Here is a 17779-nt window from a genome sequence, read left to right as displayed (position 1 = left end):
TTTGGTTTTTTTTATGTGGCAGCTTACTAGCACACAGCTGCCTGACATAGCCCACTATGTATACTACAACTGGGTGACATTGAGCAAGTTACTTATGTTCGCTGTACCTCACTTTAATAGAAGAAAAATAATCCTTTCTCTTCTTGGCCCACAAATGCAACCTGAGGCTCAGAGTTCTGTAGATATGTTTATAATGGCAAAGAATTATGCAAATAAGTATTTTTTATCTGGATCAATTCTTTATACCTGTCCCTAAACTGCACATTGTAAACCTGCCTGTTTATTTAATTCTGTTGCAGCTCCCAGTGAGATATACCTTGTGTTATTTAATCTCCTCTGTCGGTTGGTTCTGAATTAGACTTTGTGACAGAACTTGGCCAACAGAATGAGACAGAAGGGATGCTCTGCTAAGTGCTGGCCTAAGCTTTAAAAGGCCTAGAAGCTTCTGCTTGCACTTGCAGGAAGATAAGCAAAAGGTAGGATACTGCATACTATGAAGGAAACTAAACAGGTCGTGTGGAAAGGTTAAATAAAAAAGACAGATGCCTTCCCAGTCATCCCAGCTGGACCACTAGCCATGTCAGTGAAGAAGCCATTTTGGATGTTTCAGCCTCGGATACCTAATGTGGAACAAAGAAAAGCACAAATCCCTGGCCGAATTGCAGAACTGCAAGCAATCAAGTGACGTTTGTCATTTTGAATCAGTAAATTTTGAGGTGGTTTGTTCCCCAAGGATAATCAAAATAGTCATAAGCCTTTAGGAAAGAAGCATCATTCCTATTTGTCAAATAAAGAAACAGAGGGCTCAACAGTTCTAAGGAATTGGCCAAGTTTCTGGAGCAAATAAATGCTAGATTTAAGGCTAAAATTCCAGTGTCCATACTGTAGCCCTGTGTACTTCCTATTACTGCATTCATTAGTAAATATACGTTTTCAATGAAAAATGAAACTTTAAATGCACAATCAGCTTCCTTTTGAGGTTATTTTTCTACACTGTAGCTAGTGTAGACTACATACAGTTGCAGCCTAACAGTAGCCAGCACTTTCCATGGTTTAATGGAAAGAGAGGCACAGAGAGAATTATATTGTAGTTCTAGACTAGTTATATTAGTCAGGATTCTCCAGAGAGTGAAATCAATATAGTATGTATGTGTGTGTGTCTGTGTGTGTATATGTGCACATATATATGTGTGTGTGTGCATATATATATATATATATATATGGAACAATGATTTCTTTTAGGGATTTGGTTCACATTATTATGGAGGCTGATGTGTCCAAAATCTGCAGGGTAGGGCCAGGTACAGTGTGGCTCACGCCTATAATCTCAGCACTTTGGAAGGCCAAAGCAGGAGGATAGCTTGTGGCCAGGAGCTCAAGATGAGCCTGCAAAACATAGTGAGACCCTGTCACTACAAGAAAGAAAAAAAAAAAACCATATATATAAACAAATGAAAAATAAAGGGAGAAAATCTACAGAGTGGGCAGGAAGACTAGAGATCCAGGGAAGAACAGGTGTTGTAGTTTAAACAGAAATATTGTCTGCTGAAGAATTCCCTCTTGCTTTAGGGAGGTCAGTCTCTTGTTCTATTCAGTTCTTCAACTGATTGGATGAGGTCCACCGACATTACAGAAGGTCATGTACTTTATACAAAGTCCACCAATTTAAACATTAAGCTCAAGCAAAAATACCCTCACAGAAACATCCAGAATAATGTTTGACCAAGTATCTGGGCCCATGGTCTATCCAAGTTGACACATCTCATTACTCATCACTTGGGTAATGTCCTGGCTGTGAAGCCTGGAACCAGTCATTTCATTTTTCTGAGCCTTAGTTCTTTCCATAGTAAAATGGGCACATTCAACGTTTCCTCACAGAGTTACATGCATTCCTAGATGGGGTCGAGTGCATAAGGCACTCAGTGCAGCGCAGGGGACATTCTGTTGGTTCTATACCTGATGATGGGCATTCAGGACACATGAACACAGTACTTGGACACCGGGCTTATAAGGAGCTGTTCCAGAAAGGGAGTATCAGGGTGAAGCAGTTTCTTGCTTTGTTTCATGAGGCAGTTTTTCTGACAGAGAAAGAGACAATGAACTCACCCAGAACCCCCATAAATGCACGATCACATTACAGTGCAATCTTACTGTGATCTCTTTCCATAAAGTGGACTCAATAGCAGTTAGTTTTTTTGTTTTGTTTTGTTTTTTCTTCTTGGAACATCTCTGTAAAGGAGAAAGAAAAAAAATACCTAACTCTTTCAAATTGCTTTCCAATTCAAAACGTGTGTGACCACAAATCCTGACCACCTCAGGGGCTCCTGCCTCCCGGAGCATCTTGCTTAGCAGTCTCTAATCACCTGCTGACTGGCCACGTTCAGTGACTGGAGCTGCCTTCCAGTCAGCCAGGCCCTCCCTGCTGCATCTGATCAAGGTCCTTTCCTGATTTGGCCACCACCAGGCCCTTCTGTGCCTCAACCACATCCCCCACACACAGCCTGAGACTTGAAATTCCTAGGATGTAATCCATGAAGATTAAAGTTTTGATCCCAGCAAAAATGAGAATCGGCAGGAGCTCTGGCAGGTTGAAGGAGCCCAGAGAAGCTCAATGTAGAGCTATGGGGAGTGTGTGTACGTGTGTGTGTGAATAGAGTGGTACTCTGACATCTGAAAAAAGGGAAAAGGGAATCCAAAACAAAAAGAGAAACTTCCATCAATTGAAAGTCGCACTTAAAACTGGCCCTTCAGTGAGCCTGGAAACCTAGCTGAGGGGTCTTTGTTCAGCTCCTTGGGAAATGCTGGAAGTCAGGCACCGTCACGTGGGAACCAGCTATTGCACGTTTGCTGGTAATGTGGGAGGGTTGGGCTCAGAGGTGCTGGAGGCATGTTCATTACTGAAGGAGTGAATTTCTTATTGAACAGGACTCCCACTGGCCTTATAAGCCGTGTGTAGGTAAACCATTCACTCACTAAGTCAGAAAAACAAAATGTCATGGAGGGTGATTAGCTTCAATCTCACACTGAGCCCTTAACAGGGGGCTGCATGTGCTTTCTTCAGACTCCTTTCAGCCACAGAGAGGAAGTTTCTTCCAGGAGATTCTCACCAGGGTCAGCAGAAAAGGAATAATAACAACTAAGATTTTCATAGATTAGACATGACAGCAATTATCCCAGTTGATTTTCATACCAGTCTTGCAAGAGAGGGACAGGAGTGTTGCTTAATCTCACTTCCAAGAGGCTAAGCACCTTGTCCAAGCCAAGAAGTGCTAGACCCAGAATTAAAAAGTCCCCAATATGTGTTCTACTTTTCCCATTATAACTTAGGCATAGGACAAAGTTTGCAAATGGAAATTCAGCTGAAAGTGAGGAGTAAGCATTGCAGGTCCTGGTTCTGGGTAAAGATGAAAGTCTCCAGTTCCTCAGCTACCACTATGGCAATGCTGTAAGTGAGTGCACAGCACACCTGAGAATGCGCTAGGGTGTTTTCTTAGCTTTAGTACTAATCATGGAAGCACCTTTAAAAAAAAAAAAAAAAAAAAGATGTAGTATTTCACACACACTGTAATGTTAGCAAATTTCCAGATTTGATAATGTGAAATGTTGACAAGAATAGAAATAAACAGGAACTGTTATGCACTACCAGTGGAAGTGCAAATAGATGTGACTACTTTGGAGACCGATTTGACATCATATAATAGAGTTGAAGATGCATATACCCTATGACCTAACAATTTCAGTCCTAAGTGTTTTCTGTAGGAAAACATCCATATATGTGCTCAACGTGGCATTTATAGGAATATTCATTTATAGTGGTTAAAATTGGATTTTGAAACTGAATCAAACCTATGACCATTCACTTATTGATTTATCTGTTCATTCATTTATGTGTGTGTGTGTGTGTGTGTGTGTGTGTGTGAATACTATGTTCCAGGCATGGATACAGGTACTGGACACCCAGTAGTGAACATGAATGAAAAAATACTTTGTCCTCGTTTATATTTTGGTAGGAACAAGCAATAAACCAGGAAGCAAATAAATATAGAATTGTGGGAAGCAAAAGTGCTATGAAGCAAAAATAAGAGGACTCAGGATCTAGAAGGTATTTAGGTTAAAGAGGGACATATTTTAGACAGATTGGTCAGTTTGGGAGTCATCTTTGTCAGGACAACATTTAAGCAGATATGTGGCTCAACTTGGGGAGAAAGAGCATGAGTGAAAGAGAATAATTGGAATACCTGAGGGGTAGCAGGTATTAGGGAGTGAAACCTACAGGTACCAAGGCCCTGAAGTGGGAATGTGTTTAATATGTTCTGAAACTCAAATGTGTAGCAAATAACCAGAGATTCAGGAGGAATGAAGGATAAAAAGAGAGAGAGAGAGACAGAAATTCAGTTTATTGATGGCAGCAAGGTTTATTTAATACGGTGTTAATCTCAGCTCAATATGCAAAGCAAGATAGCCAAGAAGAAGAAATGTTACCCAGGCCTAGGTTATAATGGAAATGAACTTAGGATGCCAACAACAACTGATATTTAAAATGTGTTAAGAACTGTGTAAACTTTTTCATATATCAATGCATTTTTTGTAATGTGTATAATAAATTTCATTGTTTAGAAGAAATCTCTAATGTGGGTGTTAGTACCCTTGAGTCACAGATGAAGAAATTAAGGCTTGAGGTGTTTGAGAAACCTGCTCAATGTGACCTAGTTAGTAAGTAGCAAAGGCAGGGTTTGAACCAAGCCTTACCTTTCTCTTAGCTTTCTGGCCCTTCCATCATAGATCTGGGATGCTGGTGGTACGCCTGTTTCCTTCCTGGACAGGCTAGATAATGGTAAAGACTGAGGAATACTGACCATTTGGACAACATCCCTCTTGGATCCTATTTTCTCCAGAGGTTGTCTCTTAAGAAATAGCCCTTCTGAGAAGGTGATTATCTGCTGTTTCTGGTTCAAGAACAGCCAAAACATAGAGCAGAAAGGTAAATATAGAGTCTGAAACAGTGTTTACAGGGCCAGTGCTTTGAGAATGGCCAAGTTTCTGTCCCCATCTTCCCTCCAATCTATTAATATTTTCTCCTAAATGAAGAGACTTACACTGCTGGAAGGAGGAATATTTGCTGATGCTGTACAGTCCCCAACCATGGGGCAGAGAGGACAAGCATGACAAATTGGTTTCATCTCACATGCTCACTGCAATCAGTTGGTAGCAGCTGTATGGATCAGTGATTTGAGAAAACTTCTGAGAATTATAGAAAATATGCTCAGCAGACAGAACAGGTGAGGAAACTTGGGTTAATGAATTTCATTTATTGGCATCACCTGTGACCCCAATAGCAGGAGAAAGACTTGGGATACCTCATTTTATGCCTTTGAAAGGCAAAGAGTCTTACCTTTTTTGGCAGAACTCAGTTTTGCTCCAGTTGTGATCTCATCCTTTGCAGCACAAGCCTCTCTTAAATACCTCTTCAAACTTTCCTCACAGGTACATTTTATGCAAACAGCATCTCTTGTTTTGTGATTATTGTTTTTTTCACGTGTACATGGCTTTTCTTGTTATTATATTATAAACAGCAAGGAGCTCTGTTACCTAGGCAACTAGGTGTCATGTCTATCCTGGTCCACCTTTGCTAGGTCTTGTCTGTGCTTGGGGGGATTATCAAAGCACTCTAGATTCCCTCTGCTCTTAAGGCTACAACATGTGGAAACAAGGAGGTTCCTTCCCTTCTGTCCCATGGACTAGGGCTATCCCACCAATCAGGCCACAGTTACCATAATTTCTAGTAGAGCATCTTTTTTTTCAATATCTCAATATAAAAATAAAATTTGTACAGACCCTGATATTATTTATAAGATATACCATATTCAATTGTGAATAGCAATTGTACAATTTCAATCATGTATTTTCATGCATTTTATTTGTACTTCCTAAATCTGACACAATTCTATCTTCCAATGCAGAAGCTTCCCACTTTGATTAATACTTCCAAATACAACATAATAATACAGGTTGTATATTCACAAATTAGAATGCCATATCTGTGGAGACCCTAGAGATCCATTATTATTATACCTTCACCATATATATGAGAAAATTAAGGGGCAGAATAATGAAGAGCAAGGCTTAGGAGCTATGTTAGAGCCATTGTCACAAATCAGAGAACTAGCAATTCATAAATTTGCATATTATTTTAGTCATTCAGAATTTATATTCACTTTCCTCAAGGAGATGTTTAATCAAATCAGGCCAGAAGCATAATCAGGAATCAGAACCCCAGAGTCTTAGAGTTGCTGTAATCAAGGTCCAGGTTTAAATATCCACACTTGCATTCAGAAATCAAAATTAAGGTTATAAGACCTGAAGTCAGAAGTCATGGTTGTAGTTTCATTTGAGTCAATAACTAGCTAGAGTAGACAATTGTCTTGATCCTTCCAGGTTCATCTATAAAATAGCAGTGTAAGGTTAGATAGTCTTAAAAGTAGCTCCAAGCTGTAAATCCAAAAAAGGTCTGCAATCAGAATTACATGGGAAACTGTTAAATAATACAGGTACCCAAGCCCCTCGTGGTCTGATGGAGTCATAATTTCTAGGAATGGGGCCTCAGGTAGAGGAAAGGATTTCTGATGAATCTTTGACCCCATGTTTTGATCATTATAAGTACCTTTGACTAATTGCTTCTTATCCCAGCTGTTTACCCCTTACAACTAGTCCCTAACATTAACTGTCATGAAAACAGAAATCTATAAAAAACAAAAAAAGAGCACTGGAGAAAAGTCTGAGTATTTTATAGTCGTGGTAACAAGTAGTCACCAGATGTTTATACCTTTTTAATCAATTACAGTTCTATAACCATGGTTAAAGTAACCACTAGAACTGGTTTTATACCCATTCAATCAACCAACACTTCACTACAGGGGACAAGCTTCCTAAAACCAACTAGTCAGTAACATTAATAGCTCCTTACTTGTGAAAATCATCCACAGGGCAATGAAACTTCCTATATACATCCAACCAACAACAGTCCCACCTAAGTAATCATGTTGCTACAATTGATGTTAATTTACTAAATCTTGCAAAAAATCCAGCAATGCCTCAACATCACTCAAGGTGCACACTTGTGTTTTTGATCATGCAGTGCATTCCTAGAGTCTGTCTGGTTAGAAAACCCAAAACACATTCATAAACACACATTCTTGACCAAGTGTAGTGGCCTTTTTCTTATGTGTAATGAATTTATCCATGTAAAAAAGCCATCACCTTCCCCTGGCAGAACATCTGCTTCCCTATGAATTCCAACTACAATATTAATTGTTGTGCTTATGTTGGTAAATGGGAAATTTATTTTTACTTTGAGTAATAATAGCTAATACGTGAAACTTTTTCCATGTCAAAATTTAGAGGAGCTTTAAAAAAATAGGAGGCAAGAAATTAAACATTCAGTATTTAGCTTTTTCAAGTTGTATGCTGGGTTTGAATAAACAAAAGCTGACTTTGAGAAAACATCACAGAAACTCATCTATTCACTCCTGTTCAACATTCTGAAAGTTACTTTTCTGCGTCTCTCCATATCTGTCTTATTTTACTGTCCTATTCCTTTTGGTGTTTATTCTGACCTTTTAAATGAGCTCCCTTTTTGGACGGTTGTTCTCAGATAAGAAGCCATCACATTGCACATAATATCTGTTTTAAATTTCTAAAGTAGAAGGCAATATATGAAAGCTACACTGAAACCCAGGTCTGGAGAAGTTGAGGGGTATAATTTATAAGTTTTTCTAAAGCCCTAGAAGATATCACAGAATCTTCTTTAGAATTTGTGATTTTGTTAGCTATTGTCCTGGATAGTCATAGCTGTTCTAATGTATTCACTAAATTGTTACCCCTTTAGACAGGAAAAGTTGTGAAAAGTAGCATGAAGAGAAAGATCAGAAGGGAATTTAAAGAGCTTTGCTGTGCGTATTTATAAAATTGTCCTGAGAAAGCCAATTTTTTTTTTTAAGAAAAGGAAATGTACTACATAAAATCCATTTAAGAAAACTTTTGTTGAGGAGTAGATTTCATAAGGATTCAAAATGGTAAGGGAAGTAAAGGTACATCTGTAGTAGTCTTTAAAAAAAATAAACTGTATGAAGCTCCCAAACAATATTGTAAGTAGACATAACAGTTTAAGGTAAGAGAAAATTGTCTTCCTTTTTCATAAATAAGGTGAGACCTGAATTAGGGGACTTTATCAGTAAAAAAAAATGAAATGGATAATTTCTAAATGAGAATATTGTGAACATATGACTGAACATTTTCAAGGACTCAGAAAGTAAAGAAGGTAGAAATCAAAACAAAGTTCAATGAAATAGTAGAATTTACTGTACAAATGGAAATTCCACATAAAATGTACTGCAGACAAATTATTATTAGAAGTCCCAGGAAAACCTCCTAAATATGATCAGATTATACCCTATCCAGCATTGCTATTTCTGCACTATATATAACTGAAGAAATAATTAGATAAGTAGCTACAATCCCTGAATCCTTATGGGCAGAAACCTCAGGTACGGAGGTAGAATAATTAGAGCAGAACACATAACAATCTAGATTAATTTTTTCAATTATCATTAATCTTTCTTTTTTTGTATTTACTAATGATAAGCCATAGTCTAGAGCTATCAACTCAACAATGTGGTACATTTTAAAGATCCATTACCTGCTATAGATTGTACCTTGATCCAGCAGCCGAGGTTTATCTCTTTTGCCTAAGGGCAATTTTAGTTTCACTAAATTATTCACGGTATCCTCTGATATCCTAGTAATATCATCTGTAAATCTTATGATACCACATGCAGCATAATCTTTATTAGTAACTGAAAACAACAAACATTTTTCTGCTTGTCAACTACCTAACTATGAAATATCACTACAGTCTTGTTCATTCAATGTAATCTTTACACTTATCTAATGGAAGAAAATTTCTTCTTGATTGTGTTTCCATGGTTCAAAAAGTATCTATATGTAGAAAATATCTTTTAGATATTCCCTTAATCTTAATATATTTGTGTGTCAGGGTTTTATCTGACAATACCTGCAATAATTAGCTCAGCCTCTGTTATAGAATCTATTTCCTTACTGGAAACCAAATTGATTCAAATAGCTGAACAATGACCTTTTCTCGAATATATCAAATTATTACAAATAAAAGGGTAATATAATGATAGTCAATATAATTTTGATAGTCAGAAGTTCAATGTTATTGGAATGCTATGCAACCTAAGAAGTTTCCTCATTTCCCAGAATTGCTATCATAAAGGTAGAGGTCCATACTTAGAGAAGACACCAGCAAAGTTATAAAAATACTGTAGCATATTATGATACCAAGTATGTTGCTGTAAATTAGTCCTTACCTACAGACCTTTTGTAATACAAAGACAATCCCATGGAGAAGGGAAAGGATTTCATTAGACAAACAAATTTTGACCTGCATTCTAAGATAATTACCGGAAACAAAGGAATTTTGAGATTTATGAGAATAATATCTAGCAATGCCAAGATGGTTTCTTTGTAACATCAGATGAAACCTGAAATGAACACTTGCTAAAATTTTCCAGGAGAGAATGTGTTGTACAGAAACAGTGTCTACTATATAAAATATTGATGGAGAAACTTTTCTGTAAGATGTGGAAGCTAATCTACGCTACATCTTTAAGTAAAAACTGTGAAGATTAGACATGGGATAGGACCATTCAGCATTTCCAAGTGGATTTTCTAAAATTGTCTCCTTCTATAGCTTATGAGCATATGCTAATAATGGTATGCCTATTTTCTGGATGGGATAAAGTACTCTCTTATGAAAATCGTATCATTTTCAGCGGCTGAAAAGGAAACAACAATAAACTATTAAACCGTATAGTGACGGTATTTGTGAATTACTCGGAAATGTTACTGTCATGATGAGTTCCAAACCTCTGCAAACACAGAAGAGGCCTTATTAGTATTGTAAATTCGCAACAATTAGAGGCTTTAAGGTTCTAAAGGAGAATCACTAGAAATAATTGGCCCATAGATGTCCAACAGGTAGCATGTGCAGCCAAGATCATTGGAACAAGCTGAGGACTGCGATAGAAACAGCTTCCAACTAAACCTACAGTAAAAAAAAAAAAAAAAAAGAAAAAGAAAAACGATATCCTAGATGTCTGAAATCACCAATTGTGACACTCTACATTGCATGCCTTTTGTCCATTATACTTTTGATCATATTTATCCTATTCACTGTCTTCAGTTGAGACACTTCCTAGAATTACCAAAGGTATTATAGAATGAAGCAGTTGTAGAGCCTTGTTTTCTGGATAAAGTCCGTACCTCTTATACTGTGGCTTCAGAGTGTCTTGCAGTCTCTTATTATCAATGGTCACTTACACTGTCTTGTGTTAACAATTGTTTGATGTCTATTTTCTAGAGTCCTAGGTTTTCCCATGTTACTGCCCAGATATATGATGCAACAACTAAATTCAAGGACAAAACAGGAGGAAATCACACTGATTACATTCGCTGCAAAAAGAAGTTCTTTGTAAATGAAACTTCAAGGATAATCAACAGTGTGTGCGTGAGTGTGTGTGTGTGTGTGTGTGTGTGTGTTCTCTGATGATCTCTTTGGCAGCTTTGGCAATACGAGGAGCAAAATGGGGAACTAAGAAGTAAAAAAATGAAGCCCCCGCACTCCTAAGAGTGAATTTTGTGTAGTCATGGAAAGCAGTAGCCATTAGAGCTGATTTTAAATCTGTCTTAATCTATCAATGACAATGCTATAGCTATGGAGCAAGTAACCTGCAAAAATGCTTGTGAATCTATTGAATCGATCAACACAATTTGCCTCAGTGAAAATCATTCTGGAAAACCAATAATCAGGGGCATTCTCTGATTTATGAAAGTCAAAAACTGAGGACAGACTGATTCCAACAAACACACTTGTGAATATGATACTTCTCCGGCTGATGTCAAGCCTCTCTTGCTTTTGAAGTTCTGCCAATTTCTGAACCATGCTTACCAAACTTTTTATAATAGCAATGTCCAATGGAACTTTCTACAGTAATGGAAATATTCTGTATCTGCACTACCCAATGATAGCTACAAGGCACATGTAATCTTTGGGCACTTGAAATATGGCTAGTATGACTGAAAAACTGAATTTTTAATTTTAATTAATGTAAAGGTAAATAGGCACGTATAGTTGGTGGTTGTTCTATGAGACAATGCAGCTTTATGAAAGCATCAATCTTGATCTGCTTAGGGACTGGGCCTAACCAGCATAGCTCTCCCTTGCCAAAGAAAATAATGAATTTAGGATTGTATCCTTTATTTCTGGGTTGCTTTGATACTCTACTTCAGGCATATCTATTTATTAATTGTAGACTTTCCCACCTCAGTAACTTTATTTGCATAGTTATCTGTTTTCACTTCATCAATTTCATACCATTCACCCTTATGGAACTGATCAAATGTAGTCTCCCTTTTGAAAATTTTTTTTGTAATGAATTCTCCCTTCTTTGAATACCTATAACATTCAGAAGAGAAATCATCTGACTTATTCTTTGTTTGTTCACTATCTTAAAGAACAGGTCGTTTAGTCCAGTCCATCCTTTAGTGCCCAGCTCCAGTGAACTCCAGGAAACTCAAGGCAGTGGAGTCTAGAAGTAACATGACTTTATCATCAGATAGGCTTAGATTCATATTATGATCTATGATTCATTCATTCAAGCATTATTCTTTGATCCCCTATATGTGTCAACAAGTGTGCTAAGGTGTTGACATTTTAAAATGTCAACATGTGACCATAAGTGAATAAATCAACCTCTTGGAGACTGTTTTTCTTGTAGCATGGGTGGGATAAAAGTAATCACTAAAAAATATCTAGAATAGTGCCTGTGCCAATCTTCCTTTTTTGTTTGTTTTTATTTTTAGAGACAGAGTCTCACTCTGTTGGCCGGGCAAGTGCCATGGCATCAGCCTAGCTCACAGCAACCTCAAACTCCTGGCTCAAGTGATCCTCCTGCCTCAGCCTCTTGAGTAGCTGAGACTACAGGGGCACGCCACCATGCCTGGCTAATTGTGTTTTGTATTTTTGGTAGAGACAGGGTCTTGCTCTTGTTCAGGCTGGTCTCAAACTCCTGAGCTCAAACTCGCCTCACGCTTGGACTCCCTGAATGCTAGGATTACAGGTGTGAGCCCCCGTGCCCAGCCAATCTTCCTCTCTGTGGTGTATCCATGGAATGTTAGTATATGCTGTTATGACTCTGAGGACTTATAACAGTGTGTTGAGTTAAAATTATGTAGATATGAGTCTTAGTTATAATTATATACCTTTGGAATAAAGCATAATAAGAAAAGTGATTACTGTTTTGGACTGAATATCATATACGGATTTTTGCGTATTTAGTTTATAATGCTTTCATTTTATTATAGATTTAAGGTAAATGTACTGTATCCAACTAACAAGATTATGAATTCAATGTAATCAGAGATAGTGTCCTCTCTTTTATAGCCCACAATTTATAGCATGGTGTTAAAAAATTATTTGTTGACATATTGAAAATTAAAGAACCATAATGTCCTTTGTAGATCCCAAATATTTATTGTTCTGAATGGGAACCAATAAATGCAGTTGAGTACACTTTACTGCCAAAAAATAAAGTCTGATTGAAGAATGGGTAAAATAGAGTTGAGAAAAAAAGAAAACTATGAAAAGTTGGCTATGAGGAATGAGGGAAAACAAAGATATTTCATTTAACAGATTATTAGTGGAAATTACAAATAGGGGGAATGTTGTGGTTTTTCCAATATCCCTAGAGGAGAGGGAATACTTCAAAGCTTATTTGATTAAAAAAGAATAAATTATCAGGAAAGAAATATGGTAGCAGATACATTATGAGAGGAAAAAAAGTTACTTGGAAAAACAAAGGAAGTGGAATGGCCAAAACAATTTTGAAAAAATAAAGTGGGAAGAATTAGTGTACCTGGTTTCAGAACTTATGTAGGTACAGTCAGCCAGGCTGTGTGGTATTGGAAGAGGGATAGGCATATAGGTCAATGAAACAGAAAACTGGAAACAGGTGCACACAAATAAGCCCAACTGATTTTTGATAAAGGTGCAAAAGCAATTCAGTGGGGAAAATCTGTGGAATATAGGGCTGGGCAAAGAGTTCTTACATTGACAGCAAAAGCATTGAGCACAAAAGGAGAAATCAATAAGTTGACTCTAAAAGATGTTACTAAGATGATAAAAAGAGAAGTTACCAAGTGGAAGAAAAGATTTGCAAACCACGCGTGTCAATATCAAGAATATATTAAAACTCTCAAAGCTCAACAGTAAAGAAAAAGCAATTAGATCACTAGAACATGGGCCAAAGATATAAAGGGACATTTTTCCAAATGACATATATAGTACAAGTGGAAAAGACAAACATGAAAAATGCTAAACATCAGTAGTCATGAGAAAAATGCAAATTAAAACCACAATGAGATATTACTACATACTTGTCAAAATGACTGAAACAAACAAAAAATAGTTACAGTACCAAATGCTGATGAGGATGAAGAAAATCTGAATCCCTCAGACATTGCTGATAAAAGTATATAGTCACTCTGGAAACAAGTCTGACAGTGTCTTCAAAAGTAAACATGCAACTACTATATAACACAGCAATTGCATTTATCCCAAAGAGAAGTTGGCATCTGTTCAAACACCTGTACATGAATGCTCATAGAAGCTTTACTGAAAATAGCCCCAAAGTAGCAACAACCTAGATGTGTGTCAATGTATGCATGGTTCAACAATCTGTTCTATCCCTGAGATTCTTTCTTCTGTTTGATCTACCCTGTTCTTGAGGCTTTCCACTGTGTTTTGTAATTCCTTGAATAAATTCTTTGATACTGCAGCCAACTGATGCTGGATACCACCACAAGTACCCATGGAAAATGGATATTACTGCCCTGCTTTCAATAAGGGTTTTCCATTGGGGGAAAAAAAAAACAATCTGTGGTCTACACATACCATGGAATAGCATTCAGCAATAAAAAATAACAAACTACTGATAGATGCAGCAACCTAGGTGACTCTCCAGAGAATTATGTTGAGTGGAAAAAGCAAATCCCATAATCATAGAAATGGAGAACAGATTAATGGTTGCTAGCTGTTAAGGAGGAGGTGGAGGCTGGATGACAGGAGTGTGCCTGTGAAAGGACAGCATGAAGGATGCTTGTGGGGATGGAAATGTTCGTTATGTTGACTGTGTCAATGTCAATATCTTGGTTTGAGATTGTACTATGTATGGTTTTGCAAGATGTTTTGCAAGGCCCAAATCCCTGGTCTATGTTGGCCCTGTTACTGAAGCTCTCTCAGAAGTTAATATCTTGTTGTTAAAGTAAGAATAGTAATATCTATTTCACTGAGTTGCTATGAGAACTGCATGGTATAAATTATGCAAAGCACAGAGAACATTGCCTAGCAAATTATAGGGCCTCAACAAATGTGAGTTCCTATCTCTTCCCCATTCTGAGTAATGGGAACTCTGACTTTATTTTGCACATAAATCCAAATACAAGAAGAGGAATGTTAGACTATGTCTGCAGGAAAAATTACTTTGGGAAAAGAAAATTAAGATGACTTCCAAGGATGAAAAGTAATCTTTCCAACAGAGTTCAAAAAGACTTGGAAATGGTGTCTATGGGGAAAGCTTGTACTAAACAGGGAGACATAAAACAGAGGCGACAGTCCTTCCCTGACAGGGTAAAAGCCAATGTGACCTAGTAGGTATTTACTACATCAAGTGTATTTGCTGCCCTGATTACAAGGCACTAAGGGGGCATCAGAGATGGGGAAGGATTGTGTATACCACAGGCATTTCTTCTAGATTCCTTCTTTTGCCAACTGGTCCTGTTACAATGTTTCCAACAGTGATAAAGTAACCTCTTTTGACCTTCCGTCTTCTCTAGGATGAGGGGATGAGAAGATGAGGTTCTCTCCTGCAACTGGAGCAAATAGTGGCTGCAAGTGGTGCCATGTCCACATCCAGGAACCATCTCTTCATGGTCTTTAGTGTCAACTGTACCATTCCTGGTAAATTTCATACCTTCCACTCTGATTCAGAGACAGTAATGCTATTATAATGTCATGGCTTTTCAGAATTCATTCATATTGAAACATTTGTAATTTAGTTGCCTCTCTACTATGTGGCCCACACCGCCGCTACACACTGCCACCAGCAGGGAGCCTATAAGTGAAGCAACAGGCACAGTGCCTTTGGTCAAAGGAATACCTGCCATTCCTCTGGAGTATCTTAACATGGATCAGGTAGTGTGCTATGTCAGCACAGTGATCACTCAGGAGGACCTATTGGCCTTGCAGACAAGAGCTCTCAAAAGCTCTTGGAGGTAATAAGCTTGGCTACCTGATGACTGCCTGACTTGTGGATCTCTGGAGGTACTGGGATGACCACCGTGAGTATACAGGGAGATGAGCTTTGGAACATATAGAGAGACTCCTGTTTCAGACAGCCATATGCCCGTAGGTCTCTGGAGTTCACTGCAGGCTGTCACACTGCAGGGAGGTGTAGACCACCTTACCATTAGGCTGCGAAGAGCAGAGGAGCAGGGTCTTTCTGACACTGATTCTAGGGCAGCCAGAAGAGACCAGATCCTGGAGTGGGATTGCGTCCTCAGGAGCCCAGCACAGAGTGATGTAGTAGGCATGGCAGTGGAGCAGGTCACCAGGATAGACCAAGAAGTCACCCCCAAACTTGCCAGCCGCATTGAAGAAGGCTTGCTCCCACAGGTCTCTGTAGATGCTGTAGCGTAGCTTGTGAGCAAGGCGGCCAGCATGGGGCCAGTCTTTGGACTAGACATGCCAGTCCAGGGGCCTAGTCTTGACAGGTCAAGGCCTCGCAGAAAACAGTTGGACAAGTAGAGCAGATCTGGGCAAGGGGGTCACCTCATTTGAAGATCCCGGTTGGGAAGAGGAGGGTGCTGCTTCCTCCTGTTCACGAAGTCTGGCCATCACTGGTCTCATTCTCTTTGGCAGCTTAGCTCCCACCAGCCTCCTGGCTCCTGCTGGTCCCTAAACCCTGTTCTAGCTTTTGCTTCTTGGCAGCCTGGTCCTCTGATCTTCTCCAGTAGCTCCTGATGACATGTCTCACGGGCCTCAGCTGTCAAGGATGCTAGAACCAGGCTGTGGTGGTGAGAATCTGGGCAGGGGATGCTGACCAGAGTCACGGCACTGATCTTGGCCAGGAGCCACACCTCTTCAGGCATCAGCAGCAGCGGGAGGCTCAGGTGTGAGTTTTGCTGGGGCTCGGGGGCAGGGTGCCAACTGTGCAAAGCCGCACTCCCAGGCACTCCCCAAGAGTCTGCACCGCCTCAGCCCCCCACACCAGAGAGTGACCGTTCGCCACCTCCACCACCAGCATCCTCCTCATAGACACCAACTCGCAATCGAGGTGGAGCCACTCGCTATGGAGCACGCCACGCACTGCTTCTTTCACCTTGGGATATGCCGACCCTCCTGTTTATTTAAAATTAGAGACCGAGTGTGAGTAGGAGAAAGTGATATAAGCTTCAGCTAGTGCCTTTTCATAATGGAGTTGGGAGGTCACAAACTGGCAGATCTGTCCTCCTAGAAAGTAAAAAGGTAGAAAGTGACAAGACCAAGCATGACCAGTTGATAATATAGATATTTTGGGGTGGTCCCCATGGGAATGTATTGCATTTTATTATATAAGCTGGCAACACACAGGAGGATTAGAGGAATGATAAACTACTGACTCTGATATTAAGCCAGTCTGTTCCATTTCTCTGCCAGGAAAGAGGCAGCAACCATACTCTTCCAGTCTACGTCAAATCATTGGTAGTCAGAGGCATCTCTGAGTCCCCTCATGCTAGGAGCTTAAACACAGTCAGGTTTAAGACATGAACCTAGTAAACTGTGGCTGCACTTCCTGGGAGAAATAAAAGGATAAAAAGGCTACAAAGCAGCCTTTCAGATACCTGACTACTATTACAGGAAACAATAGCCAAATACACCAGAGAAGTGTTCCCCAGGCTAGAAGGAGCCCCCAGTTGTGTTACCATAGCTGAGGCCTGTATCTCTAGTTGTTTCCATTGACGCCATGTGGTCCTGGATGCCATCATGGAGTCATATGTCTCGAGGCAAGACCCCCATCAGTAGCGGCATCTCCCAGTCAGCCCCGATATTCAGCATAAACTCCAAAAGCTTGAAAAGAGGCCTCAGACTCCGGGAGTGGAAGTTTACAACTGGCCTCCAAGATCTTTGATAACCAGGCTGGGGAGAGGGAAGAGGAAAAAGAAAATGGGACCGATAGCAGCCCCCAGAGCAGAAACAAAGCTTTTCAAACAGTGCCTGCCACTATGAAAGAGTTTTTCAGAGACAGACACCCTGAAGGCTCAGGGAAGAAATCACCAGGACCACATCCTGCTCTGAGAAGTATACCTTGCTTTCTCCACAACCACCTGGGTACCTGGAGAGAAGTCCCCCAGGAAGCAGAGCTCAGGGCCAGAATTGACAGTGCCCCCCGAGCCATCATCCTCCACACCCACAGATCCACTGGAACTGCTTCAGTCTGATGGACATGTTCAGCTTTGGAACAAGTACAATGTGGTCACTGGGATGGCCAAGCCTTAGGTAATTCTCTGTCATGGCCTGGAGTCCTAACTCTGATTTTAGCAAGAAAGTAAAAAAATAAAAAAAAATAAAACTCACAAACAAGATAGAAGGAACAAGTAGAGA

General features: G+C 39.4%; 1 pseudogene; it reads right to left on the bottom strand.

The window, feature by feature from the left end:
- Window positions 1-15559: 15559 nt before the first annotated feature.
- Window positions 15560-16442, bottom strand: LOC138381635 (tRNA-splicing endonuclease subunit Sen34 pseudogene; annotated as a pseudogene).
- Between the last annotated feature and the right edge of the window lie 1337 nt (window positions 16443-17779).

Source organism: Eulemur rufifrons, chromosome 3, assembly GCF_041146395.1.
Source record: "Eulemur rufifrons isolate Redbay chromosome 3, OSU_ERuf_1, whole genome shotgun sequence".
In the NCBI taxonomy this organism is placed as follows: Eukaryota; Metazoa; Chordata; class Mammalia; order Primates; family Lemuridae; genus Eulemur; species Eulemur rufifrons.
Note: the sequence above shows the minus strand (reverse complement) of the source record. Positions and strands in the feature narration are given on the sequence as shown.